The sequence below is a fragment of the Triturus cristatus genome, chromosome 8 (genome assembly GCF_964204655.1).
Source record: "Triturus cristatus chromosome 8, aTriCri1.1, whole genome shotgun sequence".
Lineage (NCBI taxonomy): Eukaryota > Metazoa > Chordata > Amphibia > Caudata > Salamandridae > Triturus > Triturus cristatus.
Genome location: NC_140591.1, coordinates 1,256,992,046 through 1,257,016,738, shown reverse-complemented (window position 1 = coordinate 1,257,016,738; position 24,693 = coordinate 1,256,992,046).

Sequence of the window (24,693 nt, the reverse complement as noted above, 5' to 3'; positions counted from 1 at the left end):
TTTAAAATTAAATTCTGTTAAATTAAGAACATAAATAGGTTTTCTATTTAGCTAATAAATAGCACATGTAACATGTTCCTTTCAGTTTTTGCTTTTAAATACCATGTCATAGTTTCTGTTTCACCAAGATTAATATTGTCCGTCAGGATTTCCCTCCATTTATTAAAATAGAAACACAGTTTCTCTTGTCTTACCTGTGCAGATATGCATAAAAAATTAGTTGAGGATTTTAAGCAAATTTTCTTTCACAAAGCTAATTCTAAAAATACATGTATTTTTCTCTTGCAACATTAGAGCTGGGATTTGCAGTTTTTATTATCTGTGGCTTCCTGTTAGCAGTGACAGCTGAACTCATGCGTCACTTGAGGTTTTATGTATAAGAAACATTTCAAACATTTCATCTCAATGCAGTTCGGACCAGTTGGCTGCACAGTTCCTGATTTTGTAATTGAAAATATTTCAGAATGAGAATTTTTTTCATGTTTTCTCTCCGTGTCTAATGTTATTAACTCCAAGTATTTCAAAATGTATTTGTCTCTTACTGAATCCTTTTTCCACAATGGTAATACCAGCTGTGTTTTGATGTTTTCCAGCTGAAGGTTGCTTGTATGCTTGGTACTTCTGTTTCTTAATTCCTTTATGGTTTCTCGCACATATACCTATACACTTCTACACTTTCTACAATTTATGTAAAAAACCTTTGACACACATTGTAAAATGTTTAGGAGAAAGTATTTCTCCTGTAGAGGAGTGTACATTCACTCCCTTTACTCTGGAACAGTGAATGAGGTTCTAGGATCAGTATGTGTCTTTTTAGTGTCATTAAGAAGCTTTGTTGTCTCATTGTGTGTTTTCTATAATCTGAAAAGTATTTTTTTGAATATTGTTCCTCTTGTAGGCAAATATTTCTTACTTTCAACATATTTTGTACTTTGTCATCCATTCCGATCAACTTCCATTTTTTTTTCCAATTGTTTTCAGTTTCTTATATTATTTGATCCCTCTGCAATGTGCAACTTGAGATAAATGTAGCTATTGTTCTTTACCCTTTTACATGTATTGCTCCTTGTTTAGCTTGGATATGCAAAGTGTCTCAATAGTCACGTTTTCTGAATTTTTCTCACAATTATTCTTGTGCTGCTTTTTGACTTTTTCAGGTTAGTACTGTCAAAATCTCCACCGTCCTAGAGTAAACATATCTAGGGTTATAGATAACTCAAAACGACTTTTAAAAATATACAAAATAGTTGTTCCCAAGGAGGTCTTTTTTAGGTTTTGCTTGCGCCGTGCTTATGAAATTTATTGTATCAATATATCTTAAAAGGAGCTTGAGTCCCGCCCCCACTTCTTACTTGTACGTATGCTTCTCACTTTACTTTTCCTTCATTTCTATTGGTGGTAGCTTTATATTTCCTTTTTTGGGTCTGCTTCTCTTACCAGTATTCCGTGGCCATTACTCATTCTCATCCTCTTTCAGGGAAGCAACTTCTTTTATTAGATTACGGCTGGGATCCAACTCCTTTTACCTAATGTTTTTGTACTTTTGCGGATGCATTTGAAGAGTTAGTTTCAAGGTAGCACGCATGGCTACATTCCATTTTTTTTTTAAAAATTGCTTCAACCTAATCTCTCACTACACGCATTTGAAGCATGCTTGTCGTCTGCCTTTCATGTTTTTTGTTTGTCCAAAATGCATGCTTGTACGCAATGTTGAGCCAACGTCGAGACTTAAACCCAGTTCCCCAGCTGCAAGGTCAGCAGTTCTGGACATTTTGCCACATCCTCTGTCCTGCCCCCTTCGCTTGTTTCTGTTAGGAGTTTTTTTTATGATTATAAGTAAACAGGCCAGCTTGCCACTGACTTGGTGACCTGCCCAGTACTAAAGCAAAGTGTAAAATGCTATTGAAGTATTTCCTAATACCCGACATTGCTAATACAGTTGAATTTGCCGACATCTTTTTGAGCTTGCACATGTGGAGAGTTGTTTATTCCATGCTCTTCCTGCCTATAGCCCATTCATCAGTTTGAGGCCAAGTAGCATATTGTTATGAAATGCTTTCTTATGCTTGGGCCATGACATTTTGTCCCTCTTTCCCGCTGTAGTATACTACCACCCAAGTGATTATGTGGCTGGGTATAGTTTTTCTGCAGTGCAGTACTGCCCCAATTTTACTCGTTCTACCGGAAGAAATGGGGGTAAAGTTGTGACTATGTCAAAAAAAGAGAGGGGGGACCTGGAGCTAATTCCAATAATGTCCGTGCTCCATAGTATACTATTAACTCAATGAGGGCATTGTTCCGAGTTGGAGGTGGAAAAAGATATATACACCTGCTCAACGGAGAGATAGAAAGGTTAGAGAGTAGATTAGGAAGCGAGAGGAGAGTGGAAAGGAGAGAGGCAGAGGTATATCCCTGGTGTCAAGGATTCAGTCCCGAAGGGGAGGGCTCAATCTTGCCTCTTAGTTGCCCTCACACACCCCGAAGGATGTCATGCTTCTTCATCGGGCTTTTTTGCTCCTCGTCGGGCCGGCGCTGCAATGCCGATGGTCCCCTGAAGGGTCACTTTCGCGGAGATCTTTTAAAGAGAAAAGCCGATAGGTGAGTGCGGGTGTGTGGGGTAAAAAAGGATCAAAAAAACAGGTTGTTGCGTGCGTGCAGAAGTGTGTGAGTAAAACTACCTAGGGGTGTCCAGATAACGTTATTTAATGGTGTGGGACCCCTGATAGGATAAAAAACCTGAAGGTCAGTGAGTTACTGTTGGGCGCGATGTGCCCGTGTAACTAAAAATAAGGTCGACATGTTTCACGCCTGCTTAGCCTTAAAAGATCAGTGGCGTTTCTTCAGGACCTAGCTGCTGTGAATAGTTGTGCACGGTATAGGTGGGGTTCCGGGTTAGGGAGGTAACCCGCGTGAGTGTGGAGGTGTGCTTGGGTATGACCGCAAGCTTCAATGGCCTAGTGTGCGGTATATATCTAAATGTCGTCCATAGATTGACCCAAGGCTTGAGGTACCCTTCTGTGTGGGGGCGAGGGCTTCCTAGGCTTGTCCGTTGGCTGCCCGCACCCTATTTGGGTTACGTCGGGTGCCGGCTCATTAACCACCTACCCTCTGCCAGCGGCTGCCTGCAAATAGTAAAGTTGTGATACTGCACTTTTCACCACCAGTAAACTCCCCTTTGCACCCAAATCAGAATTAATGGCAACCCCGGCCTTTTTTTCTTGCCAAAAGGTGCTTCAGAGTAGGATCTGTCTAACCTTGTGTGCTGCAGCAAGTGCCGATGTCCTCGGTCAGTTCCTCCAGAATTCCTAGTTTTTTGTTGATATTGTTAGCTTCCTTGGCAACGTAGCCAGCCCACCGATCTCAGTTTGTGGGCAAACATTTAAACAGTCTAGTGGGCCCCGGCCATCCAGACTTGAACTACAGTTCTCAGTTTCGCAGCACCTCCGGTGGTACGGGTAGATTTAAAATCCTATGAATATGAGCATTATTCCAGCATGGCGTCTGAAGCCTCCTCCTGCTATATAAAGAAGGAATTACTGGTTTCATTGAAAAAATGTTCGGATGTCAAGTGTGGCCTTTGCACAGCACCCTTGACCATTGCACATAGCTGCTGCCTGCAATAAAAATAAAAATGTACATCCATTATTGGAAGTCAGTTATTTGTCTCACACCCACACCAAACAACTCGGTAATGGATGCTACTTTAGAATGTCTGAAACAGCGATGAACGTGCAAGTGGCCCTTCATCTTTGTTTTGTAATCCACACAGCTGCACGTATAGCAAGGTATGCTTATAAGAGCGTAACATTGCCAGTAGAGACCGGGAACAGAAAGCTACACCCATTTCTTTATACAACCACGGCAGGGTCCCTAAACTCTTTGCATATTGTCAGAAAACAGCTGATGCTGTTGATAAATCTGATTCTGACACCTGCAGACATCACTAGCTGTAACCTCCCACCCATGGCCAATCTTTGCCCGCATTTGTAAACATTGTTTCTACTGTTTAGGCTTTGCCTGCACAGCGCCTGCACTGTACTTGTAAAATCAATTGTATTTAATATAAATCCTAAAAGGGGCTTACTTTCCGCCCTTTCTTTTCATTGATTGGTGTGATTGGTATGCTTGCTGCTTACTTTTACTCTGTTTTTATTGGGTGTAGCATACTATTTCCTGTTCTTCCTTGTGTGTTTCTCTTATCAGTGAAAAAGCTTGTCCTTCTATGTGACTCTAAAGAAACAAGGGTGTACAAGTCCATATCTAGCATTCATAGCTCATAGAGTTGGTCGGAAAGATAAAAATTCCTTCCGTGGAGCAGCAGTTGCGCGTGCTACATCCTGAGAAACAAAGCCCTTCTGGCCAGACCATAAAATTTGTTTCCTTTGTTTAGCTGCTGTTAACACCATAAGCAGCTGAGTATACTCTAGAAAAAGAACAATTATTCCTCTAGAATGGCCAGAACTTGAAGCACTTGCTGATTTAGGGCCAATGCGATGGGCGCATTGTAAATTGAGATGAATTCCTTCCTTAAGGTCCACCAGATTGGGAATATGTACCCCAAGAAAAGCAAGCATGTCTGACCCCTCAGCTTCTACCGGAATGCCATAAATTTGATGATTGTTACGCCTGTTGCAGTTTTCTAATTATTCTGTCTGTTGTTTTAAGAGCCCTATCTCTTTAGACATACCATCAATTTTGAAAGCCGCATCTTGCACATCACTAATCTGTTGCTCTACATTTGATACCCTGGACTCTAGGGTAGACCACTTTTCCTCAATACGTTGAAGTGTAACAGTAGTCTCATGATAAAGGGTTTCAGATGTTTGATCTCTTCCATAAGGTCTTCCAAAGTCAAAGGTAGAGGAGATTTAATAGGAGAACCAGGGTCTTTTTTAGTCTCTTGGGCAGAGCTTTTGAATCTTTGCGAGCAGTGGGCATGACGGTACACAAGTTAGAAGCTTTCAGAGAGGACTCATAGGTGTGCAAAATAGTAAAAACAGCCAGGTAAAAGACTTAATGCCTCACACAGAAAAATGGCTAAATACTAGGCGTTACTCCAAAATATTAAGTGTGGCACCAAATAGTTAAATTCTGAGAGAAAAAAATGTTATGGAAGGAGCAGATACCAAAAATATTCCAAACCGTGAGCACACCAGAGTACTATATAGCCAGTATGCCGTTTATCTTTGAAATTGCAGCGTTTAAATCAAGCAGATAAGCATTTAAAGGCAGCCTCAGTAAAGCTTGCATTCAAAAACCACTATCCCCACAATCTTGTATTCAATATGGGCTGGGTACAAAGACATGAATGTACTATACACCTGGCATGCGAGGTTGCAGAAGCCCATCTCTTAGAAAGCGGGAGATATACTTTAAAAATAAGTTATCCAGGCCTTTCTGTCTCCACTATGAACTTGGGAGCTGTGTACATCCGTGCATAACTAGGGCGACCTGGTACAGAAAACCAGCCCCATCACGCTTTGCAATAGACAAAATGTTAGCCGCAACCGCCGATTCCGAGGTGCGTGACCCGGGGGAACAATGACAGGGTAAATAGCTAGAAAATAGCCAAAAAAGGGAAAACACCTTGTCTCCCCGCATTCGCGTATATGTTGAGTCATCGAAAGAAAACACGGCCACCCATAATTACTGTGTGCCTCCGGCACCGAACGGAACTTTAGAAACCTGTTGCCATTTTGTGGACCGCTTGGCCACGCCCCCCCAAGAAACTCTTGGTTGATAAGAGCACCGGCCTTAGGGTCGTCAGAGAGCCTGCTGACCCTCGCTGTGAAGCTGGTTGGGACCGGGAATAGCAGAGTTGTCAGCGGGGAGCAGCGAAAGAGATCGGGAGAGCTCCCCGAGGGATTGGCGGCGGCGAACTGGCGGCAGAGTGTGGCGAGGCCCAAAGTGGAGCGTCCGCCCATCGTGAGGCCTGTGGGACAGACTGCGTGCCTGGCCGACTGCTGGAGGTGGCGGTCGCCCGCCGCGATGTTGGTCTCCTGGGTGCTGGCGCGAGTGACGGGAGCACAACAGCGTACATCGCGGAGGGATGGCGGGCTGCCCAGTTCACAGGTTACAGGGCAGAGTCTGGTCGGCGGCCCGATCCAGGAGTTCCTCAGCGGGCTCAGAGCAGGCCCGGCCCCCGGAGGACCCCACGGGCAGCGGGGCCGTCGTAACGGGAGAGCCGAACCCGGAGAGCAGCGGACGGTGAGCTGGGGGCCTGGTAGAGGTCTGGCTGGAGTCCGGGTTCCCACGGACTGGCAGGCCTGTGGGGGTTAAAAGTGGGTGGCACAGGAGAGACTCATCCTTGGGCAGAGGAGATTGGAGGCCCATACGGAGTCGGACAGTGGAGAGCCTGGCAGACCGGTAGGAGCGGGGGTCCCTCTGGACTGCGAGGGAGACACTGCCAGCGGATCGCTGGTGTGCCACGGAGGAGGTGGCTACCATCGGCTGCCCTGCGCTGACCGCCATCTTGGCGCGCTGGAGGGAAATGGCAGGCTGAAGACCCCCCCGAGGCCTGGTTGCTGGGTGATTGAAGCAGTGCCGGAGTTGACGGTGAGGAGATTTTGACATTGCTGGGAGGGTCCCTTCATGGACTGGACATCGGTGGGGGGGACCCCTGGTGCACTTTGCCCGCCGCGATCCCCGGCTCTCTTGGGACAGTAGCAGGCTGAGCGAGGTGGTGGTGTGCTTGCCTCTCCTCTCCTGAAAGCTAACGTGGCACCCCCGATGACTGAGGAGGACATATTGCATGCTGCCCAGATCACAGAAAGGGGGTTCACGACTGCGGCGGGCACGGGAGTGGAGGCCTGGCATGGCTGGACTGTGGTAATTTACTGGCCGCAGTGGTGACGCCGCCCAAGGAGGGGGGGAGTGCCTTGCACTAAGCCTTGCATGCTTCCCGAGGGCTTTGGACTTGGCGGTGCGAGGAGAGGCACATAAGCATTACGGGACAGACTAGCAGAGAACCGGCTCTATATTCCCCCGCCATTTGCCCGTAACCCGGAGTGGATCGGAGGGTGCTACGCCCCGGAGGCGGGCGGCTCTTGTGCGAAGGTCTGAGAAGAGGGGTACCCCCATTGCATCAGCTGGAGGTCCGGTGGGTGAGCTGGGGGGACGGTACATGTAACACAGCTGCGGTGCTTTGGTGGAAGTGGGGCGCGAGATCGCGCTGAAGAGACTGGGACATGCGGGGTGTGGCGGACGCTCCTGCAGTGGCGGGGCACGGGGCCTACGCCAGATGCTCCGATCTTGAACTTTTGAGCCAGCGGGGAGAGCAGGAGGGGGGAGGTCCTGACGTCTGGAGCTCCTCTTGGCCCGGAGCGCAACACGCTATGGTCCCACCTAAAGGGCGTAAAGATAAAACTCTGAAGGACCTGTTTGCGAAGGTGCAGGCGGCACAGCATGCGGAAGGCATGGCGACTGGCGGTGTGCGCCCAGCAGCAGCGAAGAGTGAGGGCGCAGAACCGATTACCAAGGCCTTCCTGGAGTCCATGCTTGCAGGCCTGAGGGAAGATATCCACACCCTCAGTTCACGGCAGAACTCAGGGAGGTTCGCAGAGATGTGGACAGCATGGGGGAAAGAGCGGCCAAGTTGGAGGGCAAAAGCGACGGGCAGGACATGGAGCTGGCAGCGCTACAGCAGGAAATACTCCGGATCCACGACCAGCAGGTAGACCTCCAAATGCACGTGGGGGACCTGGAGAACCGGTCCCGGCGCCACAATATACGGATCCGCGGAGTAAGGATGGACGACGACTCGAAGGACCTTTTTAGATATACAAGAGAGCTCTTTAATCGTATCTTGGGCCGGCACTCAAGACTGAGCTGCGGATTGATCGAGCACACAGAGTGGGGCCCCTGCGGGCGCAATCCACCCCGCCACCAGACTTATTAGTGTGCACTCAAGACTACCGCAGCAAAGAAGATATGAGAAAGGCCCGCCAGATGCACCCGGTTTTGTTCCGCGACCAACGGCCGGTTTTGTTTCAGGACCTCTCTGCTCTCACCCTGCACAAACGCAAGACCTTCAAGCCAATTACCGCGCATCTCCAGCAATGCACGATTCCTTACAGCTGGGGTCATCCATTCCGCTTGGTGTTTCGGATTGACAATACGCTTTATCAATTGCGCTCCTTGGCAGAAGTGGGCAGACTGCTGGGCGTGGAGATACCAGCAGGTGACAGCGAGGATGACAGTCCCTCACGGGAGGCTGGTGATTCACGGCCCAAGTGGCACCAGCAGGGCCGTCGACGGCGTCCCAGGAAACCCCCAGTGGCAGACATACTCAAAGGCCAGCAGGCAGCTCTTGAGTCAGCATCTGCGGAACTGAACGGCTCCCCCTCTGGCTGACCCCGGCAGCAGCGAGGGTCGGGCTAGTTTAAAGTTTTCTACCCGGGTCGTTGGCAGGGGGAAGACATCCCACCGCAGGCTACTTACTCCATGATGTCATCCTTCCATTCACCGGGAGGTGGAGGACACTGGGTTGCGACACAGTTTTCTTCTTGGTTGGGTTTTTTTTTTTGATTTTGGATTGGGGTCTGAGTTGAGGGGGGATTCGGGGTTCCATGTCCACCATCGGGGGGGGGGGTTACTGAGGCTCCATCAGATGATGTCACACATGCAAACTCCTCACTCTACATCCCCATTGGGCAGTCATAGGGGCTTCGATGGGGCAGTTTGGTTCCTTGAGATACCATAAATGCCGGCTCACACACTTAAAATCCTAACTCTCAATGTTCGGGGTCTTAATAACCCCGTTAAGCGTAGGGCGGTCTTATCATGTCTTGAAAACTCCCAAGCCGATCTATGCCTCTTGCAGGAGACACACCTATTAGCTAGGGACTGCCACCATCTCCAATCACGGTAATTCACGGTGCAATTCTTTTCCTCCGGCCCTACCAAGGCAGCGGGGGTGGCGATACTGGTGGCACAGCGATTTAAGGGGGAGGTCCTGCGGAAGGAGGCAGAAATCAGGGGTCGGTTTACTGGCTTAGAGACTCACCCTGGGCACCATGACTTTTACCGTAGGCTCCGTATACGGTCCAAATGAGGGCCAGGAACAATTTCTCCACTCTGCCCTGACGGACATCACGGCAACGGCAGACTGCCATATTATCATTGGGGGGGATTTGAACCTTGTTTTTGATAATACATTGGACAGATCCTATCAGCGGATGCACCAAGCCGGAGCGCTCTTGGCACTGGGGATGGGAAGATTGCGGGATCTGGGACTTTGTGATCTGTGGCGTAGCCTCCACCCGCAGGGCCGGGAGTACTCTTACTACTCACACGCTCACCAGACTTATGCCAGACTGGATTATTTTTTGGTGTCTACCTCAGTTCGAGAGATGGCGACGGGAACTGAGATAGGGGTTGCCTCACTCTCCGATCATGCACCGGTGGTTGCTACTTTCACCCTTCCACCCTTGTCACAGCCGGCTAGGATATGGCACCTTAGAGACACCCTCCTACACAGAGCAGATGTGGTTACACACATACAAGGTAAAATTACTGATTTCCTGTCACATAACGCTAACACTGACACGAATCTGGCTACCCAGTGGGCGGCGCTCAAGGCAGTCCTCCGAGGAGAGTTTATTGCCATATCGGCGGCAGACAATGTAGAGCGCAGGCGTAAGCGGGACGACCTCACGCGCCGGACAAGAGAGCTGGAGCAGATGCATCAGAGAACAGGAGCTCTCCATGTGTGGCGTCAGCTGAAAGCGATGCGCCAACAACTGGCAGCCCTGGATCAGGATAGGGCGGAGTTTGCAGCCCTGAGGTTGAAACACGCCTACTATACCGGAGGGGATAGGTGTGGGTGCCTTCTTGCTCACAAGCTCCGTGAAGTCCGACAGAAACAGGGGGTTCGTGAGATCTACAGAGACGATGGCACGCGAGTCTCAGAGGACGGTGCCATTGCGGAGGCGTTCCGCGATTTTTATGCCATGCTTTATACCGCCTCCCCATTGGACGAGACGGAGGGGGCGGACTTTTTGGACTCCGTCACTCTCCCAGCCCTGACTCAGGCACAGGCTGATCTCTTAGATAAGGAAATACGGGTAGAGGAGGTAATTGCTGCCATAGCACAGCTGAAGCTTGCAAAGGCCCCCGGACCGGATGGCTTCCCAGCCATCTTCTATAAAAAGTTTTGTGCCCGACTCGCACCTCTCCTCACCCGAATCTTTCATTCCTTTTCCGAACCCGGGGTGATTCCTCAGGATCTCTTAGAGGCTTCCATAGCAGTAATCCCTAAGCTGGGGAAGGATAAGACTCAGTGTGGTGCGTATCGTCCCATTTCCCTTCTAAACGTAGATCTTAAATTGTACACAGGGATTTTGGCTCACCGTCTCGCACCTCACATGCCCGGACTTATTGACTCGGATCAGGCGGGTTTTATTCCGGAGCGCCAAACATCAGACAATACGAAACGTGCTCTCCATTTAATTGAGAAGGCCTCTTGCACGGAGGGAGAGTATCTGCTCCTCACCATCGATGCGGAGAAGGCATTTGACCGCGTTCATTGGCCATATTTAGAGCGGGTCTTGCAACAGATGGGCCTGGGGGAGAAATTCCGCAACCACATATTTAATTGTTATACGTTCCCGTCTGCTTCTGTCCAGGTTAATGGCTACATGTCCACTAGCTTCCCGATAGGGAGGGGTACCCGACAGGGGTGCCCTCTGTCACCCCTCCTTTTCGCCGCCTACATGCAACCGCTCACCCAGCGGACTAGGCAAAATTCAGCGATCTCCGGAATCCGGTTCGGGGGTTAGTCCACACCATCAGTCTGTACGCAGATGACGTGTTGATCTCGTTATCCAGCCTGCGCACGGCGTTGCCAGCTTGCCTTGGACTCTTTTGCGCGAGTTGCGGGGTTTAATGTCAATGCCGACAAATCGTTGGCCCTTGACCTCTCCCTGTTAAGATCCACCCGGGTATATCTTCAGGGTTTGCTGCCCATTCAGTAGGCTTCAGACACGATTCCCTATTTGGGGATTCAGTTGGTACCCACTCTCCCGCAAGTTGTTACTACCAATTATGCTTCCCTTCGCCGCAAGATTCGTCGGGAACTTGGTCAATGGAAATATAGCCCCCTCTCGTGGCTGGGGAAAATTGCGGCGGTTAAGATGACCATCTTGCCTCAAATTCTCTATCTCTTTCGTACTATTCCTTTACGCCCGCCCGCGGGCTGGATACTGCAGACCCAGTCTGAACTTGCCAAGTTTATATGGCATGGTCGGAAGCCGCGCATGAAGCGGTTGCTGTCGATTCTGCCCCCGGAGGGAGGTGGTTTGGGAATTCCAGATCTACAGCTGTACTACCAGGCAGCTCAATTACGATACTTGGTTGAGTGGAGTCGTTGGGAATCGGAGAGGCATTGGTTGTTTCAAGACCAAGCAGTAGCTGCTCGGCCCCTGCAGGAGATCCCTTTCCTCCGCAGGCAACATAGGCCACCCAATCTGTACGCCTCATTTATAACCTGTGTTCCTCTCGAGGTGTGGGACTGCACCAATATTAAACATGACTTTACTACCTTTCCCTCCCCGCTTACTCCCCTGATGGACAATCCGGATTTCGCTCCGGGAATGGACCAGGTGACCTTCGCGGCATGGAATCCCGCAGGTTGCCGTTTCCTGTATCATTTACATGGGGAAGACGGCGTTATCCCCTTTCAGCATTTTAAACAGGAATATGCGCTGTTGGAAACCAAAAGGCTCAGGTACTTGCAAGCTCGTCATTGGGCGCTGGATGAGCAAGTTCGCCCGGCAGCTGACAGACGCTTCTCCCCCTATGAGCGATGGCTTCTTACACGCATGTCGGACAAACAATTAATCTCAGACTTATATAGAATGCTCCAGGTCAGATTTGCACACACCCACAACCCTAGTAGGGCGCGCTGGGAGAGGGAGCTAGGCAGGACACTCAGCCACAGGGAGTGGGAGGGTATCTACTATAGGGCCCGGCACTCGGCTTACCATATGGAGCTCACCGAGACTCTCACGAAGGTGGTAACATATTGGTATTGCACTCCAGATCGTCAACATTCAATGGACCACACGAGGGAGGCGCGGTGTTGGAGAGGGTGTGATCATATAGGTACATTGACGCACTTGTTGTGGGAGTGTGAACACATTCAGCCTTATTGGACGCAGGTGCTTGATGAGGTAGATAAACATTTTAACACTGTGCTGCCTCGATTCCCAGTGTACATCTTGCTTGGTCTTCCCAACCCCTTAACGTACCCACTTCGATCATGCAGGGTTCGGCAAATGGCAATAGCGCTGGGGTCGGCGATACAGAACATTTTTATTCACTGGGGTTCCCCCACCGTCCTGACCTTCACGGGTTGGCTGTACCGTTTGTGGTACGTCCTTGGAATGGAGAAACTTACGTTGACCATGGCGGGTGAGGGCGCCAAGTATCGGGAGTTGTGGAAGCCATTTCTAGCTCTTTTGGCTACTGAATTCCGAGAAGTCACCTGCCCACATTACCTACGTTTATTACGCCTAGCGGACACATCAGAGACGGAGGAGTGAGGGAGCCACATTAGGGGGTCCAGGGGAGCGGTAGAGTGGACATGGAACAGGGGGGATTGGTGTGTGCGGCGGGGGTAGGGTTTCTTTTCTTTTAGGGGTATATTAGCCTTTGTTTCGCATTGGGGTGGTTAACTAGCGGAGGTGCATGCCCGGGTGTGGACATGCATTTCTACATTGACTTGTGTAGTTGCATACCCTATGCACGTATGGTTGAGATAGCATACCCGGTCAGGATTGCTTTGAGTGTTCTGTTTCTTTTGAAATTCAAGAAAGATTCACACCGATGTACGGAGCGCATACTGGAACTTATAGACCTTAGCGGGGCACACCTTGGGGACAGGGATGCAGGGCACCCTGAGTGTCTTGTTCGGCAGCTACTAAACTTATTTACCAGTCCATTCCCCTTTCTCCATTTTATCAGACGCGGCCGGCCCGGATGGGTTGTAGGCGGCATGCTGTGTTTAAAGTTGGGAATGTAAGCTCTGACTTTCGTTTAGCTTTGCCTTGTTGATATCATTGTGTAGTAGCAAGCCGGCCCGCTGGGTTGTCGGCGGTAAGCTTTTATATCGCTGATGGTGTTCTTTCAATAAAATAGATTTAAAACTAAATAGTTGCTTAAATGTTGATAGATAAAGGCCTGAAGCCATTGCCGATCTGCTAAACTGCATGCTTGAATTTTTAGGGACTGTTATAGAGATCTGTCGGTAACTTGCATGGCACAGGTTGGAATGCTGTCACTTTAAGGATGCTGGCAGGTGGCAGAGTCATATTGACAGGGTACAGTTTCCAGGCAAAAATTTCATTTGATAAATGCGTGCATACCTTCTGCTGGGCTTTCCTATGCACAATTGTAAATGCATGCAGAGTTTTTGTCTGCAAGCTCAGCTTTCTAAATAAACTCTTGCAAGTCAAACTTTTCACGCAAATGTGGGGAGCAAATTTTGTGACATTTTCCATCAAACATTGCTAAGGTTGCTTATTGTTGTATAAAAGAACCTTTAGGATTATTATTACGATTAATGTATTCACCTTATCTTAGCTTTAGTGCATGCACCCTTGTTTCAACATCTCCAGTTGTTTACGTATTGTGCAAACTCTGTCTTCTCTTTTTCTTGTTTAGGTTTTGCCTGAGCAGCGCCTACGCTATGCTTGTTTGGTTTGTCCTCTGCCATTCATCTAATCTCCCTGTGGCTGGACACATTTCAGGCATGCTTATTGGATGTATATGTTTTTCTTTGTCTTCCGTCCTTTACCTGATCTCCCCACTTTATAGTACCATCAGTAAATGCACAATATATGGCTTTTCTCAATAAACTAGTCATAACTCTTTTACGGAGTTTCAGTAACTTATATTACACAACTGCTCACCAAGTTAACACTTACAACAACAATAAACATATTATTAATCACATAGGCAAAACCTATTGCATTTACTAATGCTTGTTGAAAACATTATAAAACCAGTGAATAGAATGAAAATATTAGTATTGACCACAATTGTTAACTTGTTGTGACACCACATAGGCAACGTGTGCCCATTAGTCATTTTTGGGTAATGGCTCACCCCAGGAACACTCAGGGAACAATACAGGAATACAGTATGAATTCTGGAGTAAATATCATTATTTTCCAGCAAATACCTGGTTTGAATTAGAATATGATGAGACTCAATATGACATATCATAATTGTTCATTAAATATTTTGTGAAGATAAAATGAGGGTACATGAATAATTATTTGGGTCTTCTTGAGTGAGTATTACAAACAGGGGCCAATGATGAAACTCTTTAGTGGAAAATATACATAACTGGCCCATCCCCTGTGACATCATTAGGACCCACTCCTTACTGATTTCTATAAATTATTACTGAGACGCAGGTGCTTGATTCCTCAGTTATACAGGACACATGGGAGGTTGTGACATACTCATTTAAAATATTCCTATTTATAATCTGTCTGGCTAACAAGAGCACATCTCTTAGGTTAGATAAAAGAATGATATGAGTAGCAAAGTTTACTTTAGTTAAATAGTAGTCTGATCCTGTGCTGGGTCACAACCCCATTTTTAGTTGTTTTCAACCATGTTAACAAAAGTTTTGAAATCTCTATGTAACCATCGGCAAGGTTCTAAATAATACAGCATGTCTAATGGAGACATTCATAGCCTTGCATTGGTGCAATTTCTCATTTTCAATAACACATTTGAGTCCTTCGTCTTTGGATCCCACTATCCTGTGGCCTAGTAGGATATATCAGACTGTCTCCCAGGAAAGTATCAGACAATTGTGTGTATTTCCCTATCCTAGTTGTGCTGTAAAGCTAGCGAGACAGTGTTATTTGGCTGTGCTGGACCTGGCCCTCTCTGCAGAGTCATCCCCAGACATTTTGCCTTCACCCTCCTGTTTTCTGACCCCTTTATTTTGGCTCAAACCCCTCTTTAATGGTGAAGTCAGATTTTAAGTCACAATTCTGAACATGCCACTTAGAAAGTTGGCATTTTCTTATCCTAACCATTTGGTGCATGTAGCCTGTATCCTAGGCCACATGACTAAGTGTAGCTGGAAGTTGGCCTTTTTGTATTGCTCCTAGATAGTGGGACAAAAGGGGAATAGTTGTTGGCAGTATGGGCCATTTCTGCACAAATACTTTACGCCTTGCCTCTAAGTTAAGCCTGAATGCTTTTCTTCCAGGCTATCAAAAAGGGTTAAGCACAAGTTAATTTTGAGTCTGCTAGTGTTCCACCCTGACAGAGATTGTGGTTACGGCTTGAGTAGGATTGCACCCCCCCTCAGCCAGTAAACCCAATTTCCTACGGGCTGAAGCTCTCCAAGGGCTCAAATAGAAGTGCACATGTTTGGGGACTTTTATGTCCCCTAGAGTTCTGATATTAGTGGCATCAGTAACTTCGGGGCAGGGATTATTAGGTATTACGAGTTGAACCTTAGGGCTTTCTCAGAAATTAGGTATTACTTGAGGAACTGGTATCTCTTTGCAGGCACAATTACTGGATATTAGCAAATGTATTTTAAGGATTGCCATAGAAATGAGAAATGACCAGGCAAATATGTGAGGACAGGACCCAATTTGCCTGTAATTCCTCAATCGTTCCCAAACTTTTACCTGGACAGATCTGGTTATTCTGATGAGACAGGTAACTCCTGCTACCAGCCCTATTGGAATTACGCATATGTAAAGCAGGCCTCAGTGGTGCCAAACCTCATGATATGAGTGAACATAATGCTATACATGATTATACAATGAAAACACTCATTTAGGCTTCACCTGATCACCCTTTTGACATTATTGAGCTTTTTGGGGAGAAAGACTTACTCATGCTCAGTTTGTTAAAGCTTTGGTCAATGGTCTCTATTTATTTGCTATACACATACAGCTTAACCAAACAAGGTGTTGTTTCATGTGTGCACCTGCCTAACAGTGGCCGACTTTTACAGCCTCCAAATTAGACTGTGTAAACTTTTTGTTATGACCTGGTAACTTTGCTTACTTCCTGAATTTTGCATTATTTGATATGAACTAATTTTTTGATATTTTGCATCAGTTGAAAGTTTGTGTGAGTTGTGCCCACAGGACTTGAAAGTGTCCCACCAACAGACATTTTGTCCTGAAATAATAATTTGGGAGAAGTATACACTTGTAGGGAAAAGTTACTTGACATATCAGCAAAATGTACATAGTATATATATTGGGCCTGATTCACAAAGGTAAACTTGCACTTTTATGAAAGTTCTTTTTTTTTTGTATTCACAAACTATGAGTTAGAGGTAAGTTTATGACTAGAGAGACTCTGCAGTCGGGCGGCTGGTGACTATCGAAAATGGTAAGGCATTTATAGGGTTCTTGCTGCTGCTGCTACATTAATATATATATATTTTTTTCATTTCAGAGTTTACATTGCTCGACCAACAGTATTGGAGCGATTTGCATGAGTACCATTACATTACACAAGAGGTAATATATTAAATAAGCATAATAAATAAACAATCAACTTACCTCAGCAGTTGATCTTTTTTGCACGTCCGCAGCAGGACTCTTTGAAATCCACCCACCCCGCGTGCTGAACTTAAGAGCTGATCAATGCATGCTGAGTGGGCAAAGTGAAAATAGGCACCTCACATCTCAGCCAATGAAAGCACTGCTTTCCTGCTGTTTATTATTATAATTATAAACATCATGAGAACAGTGTGAGATTGGCTGGGACAGGCGACCACAGTTCTCGATATGAGACGGACGGTGCTGTTTCTTTGCTTCCCCAGCTCCCTGACATTGATGACAGGGAAAGCCTGAACTGCCCATGTCGGACTGGCCATAGGCAAAATAGTGGCCAGCTGGCATGCACAGTTCAGTTAAAAGGTCATAACTGGTCACCAATAAACCACCCCTACTAGTACAAACATAATGCCTATTGTCTGCCAGGAGAGACAGCTCCATGGTGGCTTAAATAATGTATATGTCGATGTAATGGCTCGTTGTCAATGCTCCTACGTCCTTATGGAGGTACCCCCTATGTTCTCCACAGTAGTAAATTTACTATTAACTATAGTTTGTGAATATAAAAAAAAGTAAAATTACCCTAAAGTGTACGTTTACCTTTGTGAATCAGGCCCAAGTGTAATTTCAAAAAAGACTTTTTGCAAAAGTCACACAACCCAGTTCCAAGCGCTTAGCTTTGATTGCCTCACATCTGTGGGCACAATCTAAAATAACCCTATATTTAAAACCCTGAACTTTGGTGTTCATCTCATCTATGTAGCAGATCTATACAGTGGAAGTTCATCTTAAACCATGCACTAGTTTGTTTCTCTGCTTAAGCTTATTACACAACATTCACTGCTTTTTGGATCTCAGTACTGCAAAGATGGAGCTGTTGAGTTTCTTTTTCATGTCAGTCACACATTCATAGGTTGGCAAAAGCATTCTATAAGAACAGAAATACAAGGGTTCCATGTTGGGTCACTTTCATCCCTTGCAACATGAAAATTGTTACAACACTGTCATGCTGACAGACCATTATTTATTGTGTTAATGGTCTGGAATTTTGTATTGTGTACAGTGATTAGCTCGCAAGCCACACACTTCTTTTTGAAAGAATGTATAATTTCTTTGGAATCTGAGCTTGGCCGTCTTGTGGTCACAGGGAAATAGTATGCATATTGAAAGCAGATATTCATGTTTCCAGCTGGCAGTCACCGAAAACCATAATTATGAAATGATTAAGCCACAAGATCAATGAGCTTGTTTGCAAATTCAAAACTGAATTTAATTGCATCCACTGTGAAGCTCACCTTGGTGAGTTGTGGGACATTGCCCTGCTTCCCTTTCTCAAAGCTTCTTGTTTAGCATTTACGCGCCATACGCAACTGAGTTATGTGGGACCTGTTCACGTGCTGGTGTTCACTTTGCTCGTCAAGATAATACTGCTGAATTCTATTGAGGGATGTGGATGCCCCTTCTTTCCCCATTTTGTTCCTCCTCTGTATGTGGCATGGGGGCATCCTTTGTTGGAGTACAAGTGTATATTGGGCCAGCTCTGAGTGTGTTACATCTCTGCCCTTGTGCTTCCTTAGGCCTGAGGATGTTGTTTGTTGGAGGAGTCCTCATACTCTTTGCAGTAGTGTTTCCTTCCAGCTTAGTCATTCTACTCCAACTCCACCTTGTTTCTTTGGGTGGTGTTTTGGGTTGACCTTTGCTTTCTGTTGAAACTTGGTTTGGCCCTGGGGAGGAGTGTTTTCTCCTGATGTAGACCGGAGAAGAAAATGTCCCTCGTTTAGAGTTTCCACTCACTTACTTCTGAGCTTGGTGCTTGTGGGTTGCTTCTTTGGTATTCCCATGTGAGTTTCACTTGGATTACTACCTTCCACAGAGATGCTATGGAAGATGGTTCTATCTTCTGGATTGGGGCTCACTCCTACAACTGTTTTAGGTTTGCAGTTTGGCAGTTGTCTAGCCTGACTCCCCTCTCTAGCCTGCAGCGTCTGAGAAGAGGTCCTGCATCCTTTATGGTGTGTTGAATGATCACACTCTTTTGTCTTGTGCTCTTGCTGCATGCTGGATATAGGATTTATGTATTTGATCATTTATGTTCACATGTCACTAGCTGGATTCTGCTTATTGCCCACCACTTTCTCCTATTGTCACTCCCCTTCCTATACTTGCAGGGCTCTTTTGATGGGGGTGTGTGTCTCTAGATCTCTGTTTTTCCATGTCTTGGGCATGTGCCCCACGTGGGACCCTACCTGCTCACACAGTATGCTGGGGTTGTAGTGTTGGCACATTGTGTGGTAGTCCTGCCATAGCATTCTGTAGTTCTTGCTTGGTCTTTGTTACAATAGGTAGGTTGCTCTGCTATTCCAGTCTGCTTGTCATCTTTTGAGTTTTCCCCTGGGTGTTTGGATATTGCTCTTCAAAGATTCTAATGCATATGGCATCCTGTTGGACTTTGGAGTGCCCTGCCCTGCTTGTTTGGGATAGTGCACCATTTAAGTTGAGTCTGTTACCCCCACTTCAGTTTCATGTGGGCTCTTGTAGTGGACTCCCCTGAGCTCATTCTTGAGTTTGGAGTTTCTTCTGCTCTTAATGTGTTTTGTCATTTGTTACAAGCCTTTGTATTGGGCCTTTAGGCTTCCTCTCCACTGTACATCTTTGGTATGAATTCTGAACAAGCGTTTTGCTCTTTACTCCTGATCAGTCATAGTAAAATGGCTGGACTTACTCATTACTTGAGCTGTCTGTTTGCCTGATGTATAGTGTTTCTCTGGGCCAATGGACTTCTTTTTTAGAGGTCCTGCATTTAACTGGCCTTGTTGGTGTTTCGTTCTAAGGATGCACACTTTATTTGGATTGCCTTCTATATTGGTCTCTGTAAGAAATTGGGTTGTTCGTTGACTCGGGTGTGAGCCTTGGGCAAGCACCAAACACAATCCTTGTCAGGGTGAGGCACAAGCCAACCCTACATTAACGTTTGCTCAACCCTCTCGCAGTTTGACTCAGAGCAGTCAGGCTTAACTTAGAGACAGTGTGTAAAGTATGTGTGCAACGTAATAAAATGAAAAGTCATAAAAAGATCAAAATGAAAAGAAATTCTGAAGATATGCAATTTTAAATATTTCAGTGAAAATAGCACCAAAAGTGCAAAGTGCCAACTATGGATATCTAGTTGCACCTAAATGAGACAAAGTCACAAGTACATGCCGACCACGATGAAGCACAGGCCAGCTGCAGTGACTCAGTTAGACCAGCTGATCACAGTACCTTAAATACCGGTTTGCGAAGCGTTAGAAGAATCCCTGTCGAAGATGCTTCATGCAGCCAAAGTGATGTATCTGTTCCAAGGCGAGGCTGCGATGTGTGGTCCTGTGTCGTCATCGAGTATTCCATCAATGAAGACTTGTGATGCAAAGTCCAGGATAAGGATGCCTTGTGATGCGAAGTACAGGGGCAATTCATAGTTCCGAGGAACTGCAAGGCTGTGATACAGAATCCGGCGTCTTCATAGAGACTGCCATCAACAAGGGATGTGAGGGCCTGCACCGAGGATGCTTCGAGCAGCAGCAATTCTGGAGAGGCTGCAGGTTCAATCTGTTCAACAGTGGCAATGCGTCAATTCTGCTCGGGGTTGTGCCACATAGCAGAGGAGATGATCAGTTCAGCTGGATCCACAGAGGCTGACAGAACACCTTAAGCCCACTTCCAAGGGTCCTGGACTGGGGTGGCACCACTGAGCAGGGTAGACTCACAGATTTACCAGGTGCAAAGTTGATGGAAGCCTGTTGTGTCCCTGAGGCTTCACAGAGGGGTCCAGCCAACTAGCCCTTGGAGTAACTCTGGATTTTTTGGTTCAAGAGAGGCAGGCCCAGTCCTTCTAACCCAGGGAAGAAGTCAGCAGGTCAGCACAGTAGGGCAGCAGTCCATCAGAGCAGCATTCCACAGAGTGGCAGTCCTTTCAGCAGCACAGCAGTCCTTCTTCCTGTCAGAGTAACTACAGGTCCAGAAGTCTACTGAAGAGTTGGTGTCTGAGGTTCAGAAGTTATACCCAGTGGTGCCTTTGAAGTGGGGGGAGAAGCTTCTAGAGACATACCTTTAAACTGCACATGTGCCCTGCCTATGACTGACCTATATGTATTAAAATAGAAGGTTTGGACTTGGCAAGAGGTTTATTTTGCCAAGACGAAATGGCAGTTTGAACCCACACCCACACAGGCTGCAATGGCAGGTCTGAGACATGTTTAATGTGTTACTGAAGTGGGAGGCACAATAAGTGCTGCAGGCCCACTAGTTGAAATATACAAAAAGTGATGGATGGAATGCTTGAATTAATCTCAGCACTGGTAATTACTCGGGCCGCATCCCAATCCATTGTTATTTTGCACACCATGCCACCTCTGTTTGGACCCGGCCATATGCAAATCGGTTTGGATGTTTCTCCAACTGGAACAGTCCAGCCCAAACTGCCATGCTAGGTCCTCCCTGAACTGGAACACAAGCAACCCAGAACTGGTTTTGCCCTACTTATGGGCTCATCAGCTAGGAATAGCTTGATTGCAGTGGCACAGTGTGGACCCCAATTTGAGGTGGCGCTGCGGGAAAAAACGGTGGATTGGTCTTCTACCCTGAGCGATTGCCAGTGACTGAGAATAATTTAAGAATTCCAACCATCACCTTTTTGTTGCAGCAGGCCCACTAGTAGCATTTAATTTCCAGGTCCTGGGCACAGCTAGTGTCACTTTATTATGAACTTCCAAGTAAATTAAACATGCCAATTGGGTATAAGCCATTCTTACCCTGATTTAAGGAGAGAGCAAAAGCACTTTAGCAGTGGTTAGCAGTGGTAAAGTGTGCAGCATCCTAAGGCAGGCAAAAATGAAGTCAGCAAAACAGAAGGCCTGAATTCAAAAAGTTAGGGGGAAACCCATGGCAAAGATACCAGGTCTCTTTCCATGGCACGCCAGGTTCTAACCTTTGTGTTGACCTTCCTGGGGTACTTCACCTGACATGTTTGCTCCAATCGACTGTCTCCCCTTCTCTGAAAATGACTCTGGCCTGTGCTTTCAGTTTTCACCGTTGATTTGCCTTTGGTAGCCAACTCGGGTTCCCATGCTTTTGTGACTGTTTTAGTTGTGGCATTGTGGTATGGTGCTTGGGGATGGGTTCGTTTTGGAAGCTTTGTTCTCTTTTCTCTGATGTAAGCCTTCTCAATGGGCAATCTTATACTGGATCATCTACCATCAGGAAGTAGGGGTGGTGGTGGTCTCTCTCCTATGCTCTCTGTTTGTCTTGGACTACTCTATGGTTGCTTTTCTGAGGGGTCTGCTTGCTGGTACCTTCTGACTTTTCTTTCTCTACATCACGCACTGTGGTTCCCTAACCACGGAAAACTTTGACTTCATTGGCTCTACTCTTGCCCCTTAGGGTTGGCTACTGCAGACATATCCTATTTTTTTTTTGGGGGGGGGGGGGGTGTTCCTCTAGGTGAACAAGTTGCACTTTCTGCCTTTCTGGCTTCTAGAACTTGTTGACTTCATTTGAGGCATTGATGGCCTTATGAGTCTAGTCCTTTTTCCTTTGTGTCTGGACTTTGCCTTTTCTGTTTGGCCACGTTGGTGGTCACTTTCTCTTTGGTAGATCATCACAATGTGAGGAAACGGGTGAGGATGTGATAAACAGGTAATACTTTGATTACTTATTAATTTGGTGCCGCCCTGCCCGCAGACTCGCTAACCGCCCTGCCCCCAGCCTCGAGCGCACGCCCCACTGGCCGAGACAAGTCAGCTGGCAAAGGCAGCGCATGAGACCTACAAAAGGGGGTGGTCTACGGCAGGAATGAGCTTCGAGTTCAATCTCGGACCCCCGCCTAGCCTCCCTCAGTTTCCCAATGAATGAAGCCCACACTTACCTGAATTCCTGCGACTGCGTCGGACAGTTTAAACGTCCTTGGCGTACTTCTCCCGATGACTTCTGTATTTTTGTCTTCCAGGTCACCGCTCCTCTTGCTGCTGTGTCGGCGTTTCCTCGCCTGTCAGCTTCTCTCACGAACAGCCTTATTTAAAACTGTTCTTTCTGTACCTGGAAAGGAAATACAAGCAAAGATAAGTATTTAAAGAACCATTGTTTACATCCTTCGGTAGGAAACAAATGATATAGCATAGTGTGAAAAAGAGATACTTATCTGATTCTGCCACTCTTCAGTGGTATGGAGCTAAGGCTCTGCCCTAAATTATTTCTGATTCTCCTCCTATGCTACAAAATGAGAAAAAGGTATTAGTTACTTAATTTTGAATAGCTTGGTTAAACCTATTCTCACCCAGCACCTTTCTGTGCACCATTTTCTTCTCCTGTCTGTGAAAATACTTTTTTTGTTTTTTTCTTAGTTCTTCAGGGTAAAATACATTTTTATGGGTCTAATGAATCCAGATTGTGGTCTCCATAAAGGTTGGTATGTTTCAAACTTATCATTGTTTAATGCTTAAATTCTGCAGTCCTAATGAGTACTTTGCATATTTCTACCTTTTAGATGCCACTGTATCTGTTTTAAGTTCTAGTTGTTCATGTCTTCCTTATCCTAACATCAGAACATTCAACAGGTATATTCCTACATTTAGCCTAACTTTCTATATAGCCCTCTTGTGGTACTAGGGTCATACTTACCTTTTTGTACTTTTGCCCATTAGCAAACACATGGGACACTACACAGGACGGACCAGTGGATACTACTCATTCTCCCTTTCCTTGTTTTATTTTCCCTTCTTCCCCACCTTCTCCTCTTTTGCTTTGATGTTGTTGGGCGAAGGAGGTGGGTGAGGGAAGTTGGAATTCAGCATCTGTTCCTTCCACTTCACCCCTGTGGAAACCCCAGGTGAGCCTCACAACTAATACCCCTTAACACCAGTTCTATGTCCTCTGTCCAGGCTTAGAAACCTCCTGCCCTCATTACTGTGCCTGGATTACGTTTTGGTCTGTTGCAGAGTTTTGGTAATCACCTTTAGAGGTTTCTGAGTAGATGTTGCTATAATCATCACATATTTTCTTTTCTAGAGGTCCCCCTCTTGATATATATATGTTGTTTATTTAGAAGTATGTTTAAAATATAAATGAATATTGATTCATGTCAACGTGATGATTAAGTCTGCTTAAATATATTAATAATTTTTGTGAGCATTGAATCTTCTTTTCCAGCTATTGTTTTTAACAACAATGTTTCATAGAAAATTAGATCTTCACTGCTGATTGATTGTTTTTAAGCATTAGGCAAAGTTTCACAGAATGTAACCATGGGAAAGAGCTAAACTGCTAATTGGTTATTCTGGAAATTTTCGGCAAAGTTCGAACAAAATATATAAACTAAGAACAGAGGGTAATGACATAGAGAGGAATTCATACCAGGGATTCGAGAATGAGGGTCTACCTGCCTGCAGATGCAGACAATAATTGAAAATACAGTTTATTTGCTGAACATTGGTTATATTGTTCAGTAGAGTTATGCAGGTGTAACCTTCTCGGAAGCTTAAAGTAGGCATATTTTGGGGCTATACTTAGCTTAGCTAGACAAGAGATAGATGGGGTTGGAAATGTTGATATACAGAAGCTTTATGATATCATCACGATGTTACAATATTTGTTATTATTCACTCTCCTTGCTTATTTTCTAATAGCTACTATTCATATTGTATGAACTAGGGTAAGGTTTGATTTTAAATACACTAGAGTTCTTCGGTGTGCCTTTCTATGATGAAGGAGGGGTCGAGTTCCAATAACACTCCCTGTGAAGTCTCACAAGATTGATCATTATCTGGAGTGCATTTGACTCAAGTAAGGCTCGGTGGGTTGCAGAGTGGTTATAGTCCATCACGTTTTCTCTTTTAGGTTGATACATTGGCTAAGTCCTCGGTACCAGAGGGTGTAGAAAACCTATTTCCAGGCTATGTTCTGGAAAGAAATCCATAAAACATATTGAATTGATGGTTTATACGCACACCAGGAGCGGGAGGAGTTTAACCTTTTTTATTTTAAGGTGAGCATTGAAGTACCAAGAGTGGTCAGCTATCCTTTAATCTAAATAATCCGAAATAATAGATGATATGGAAACATTATTCAGACTAAAAATCGAATTTTCCTGTCTTAAAATTATACATTGTAG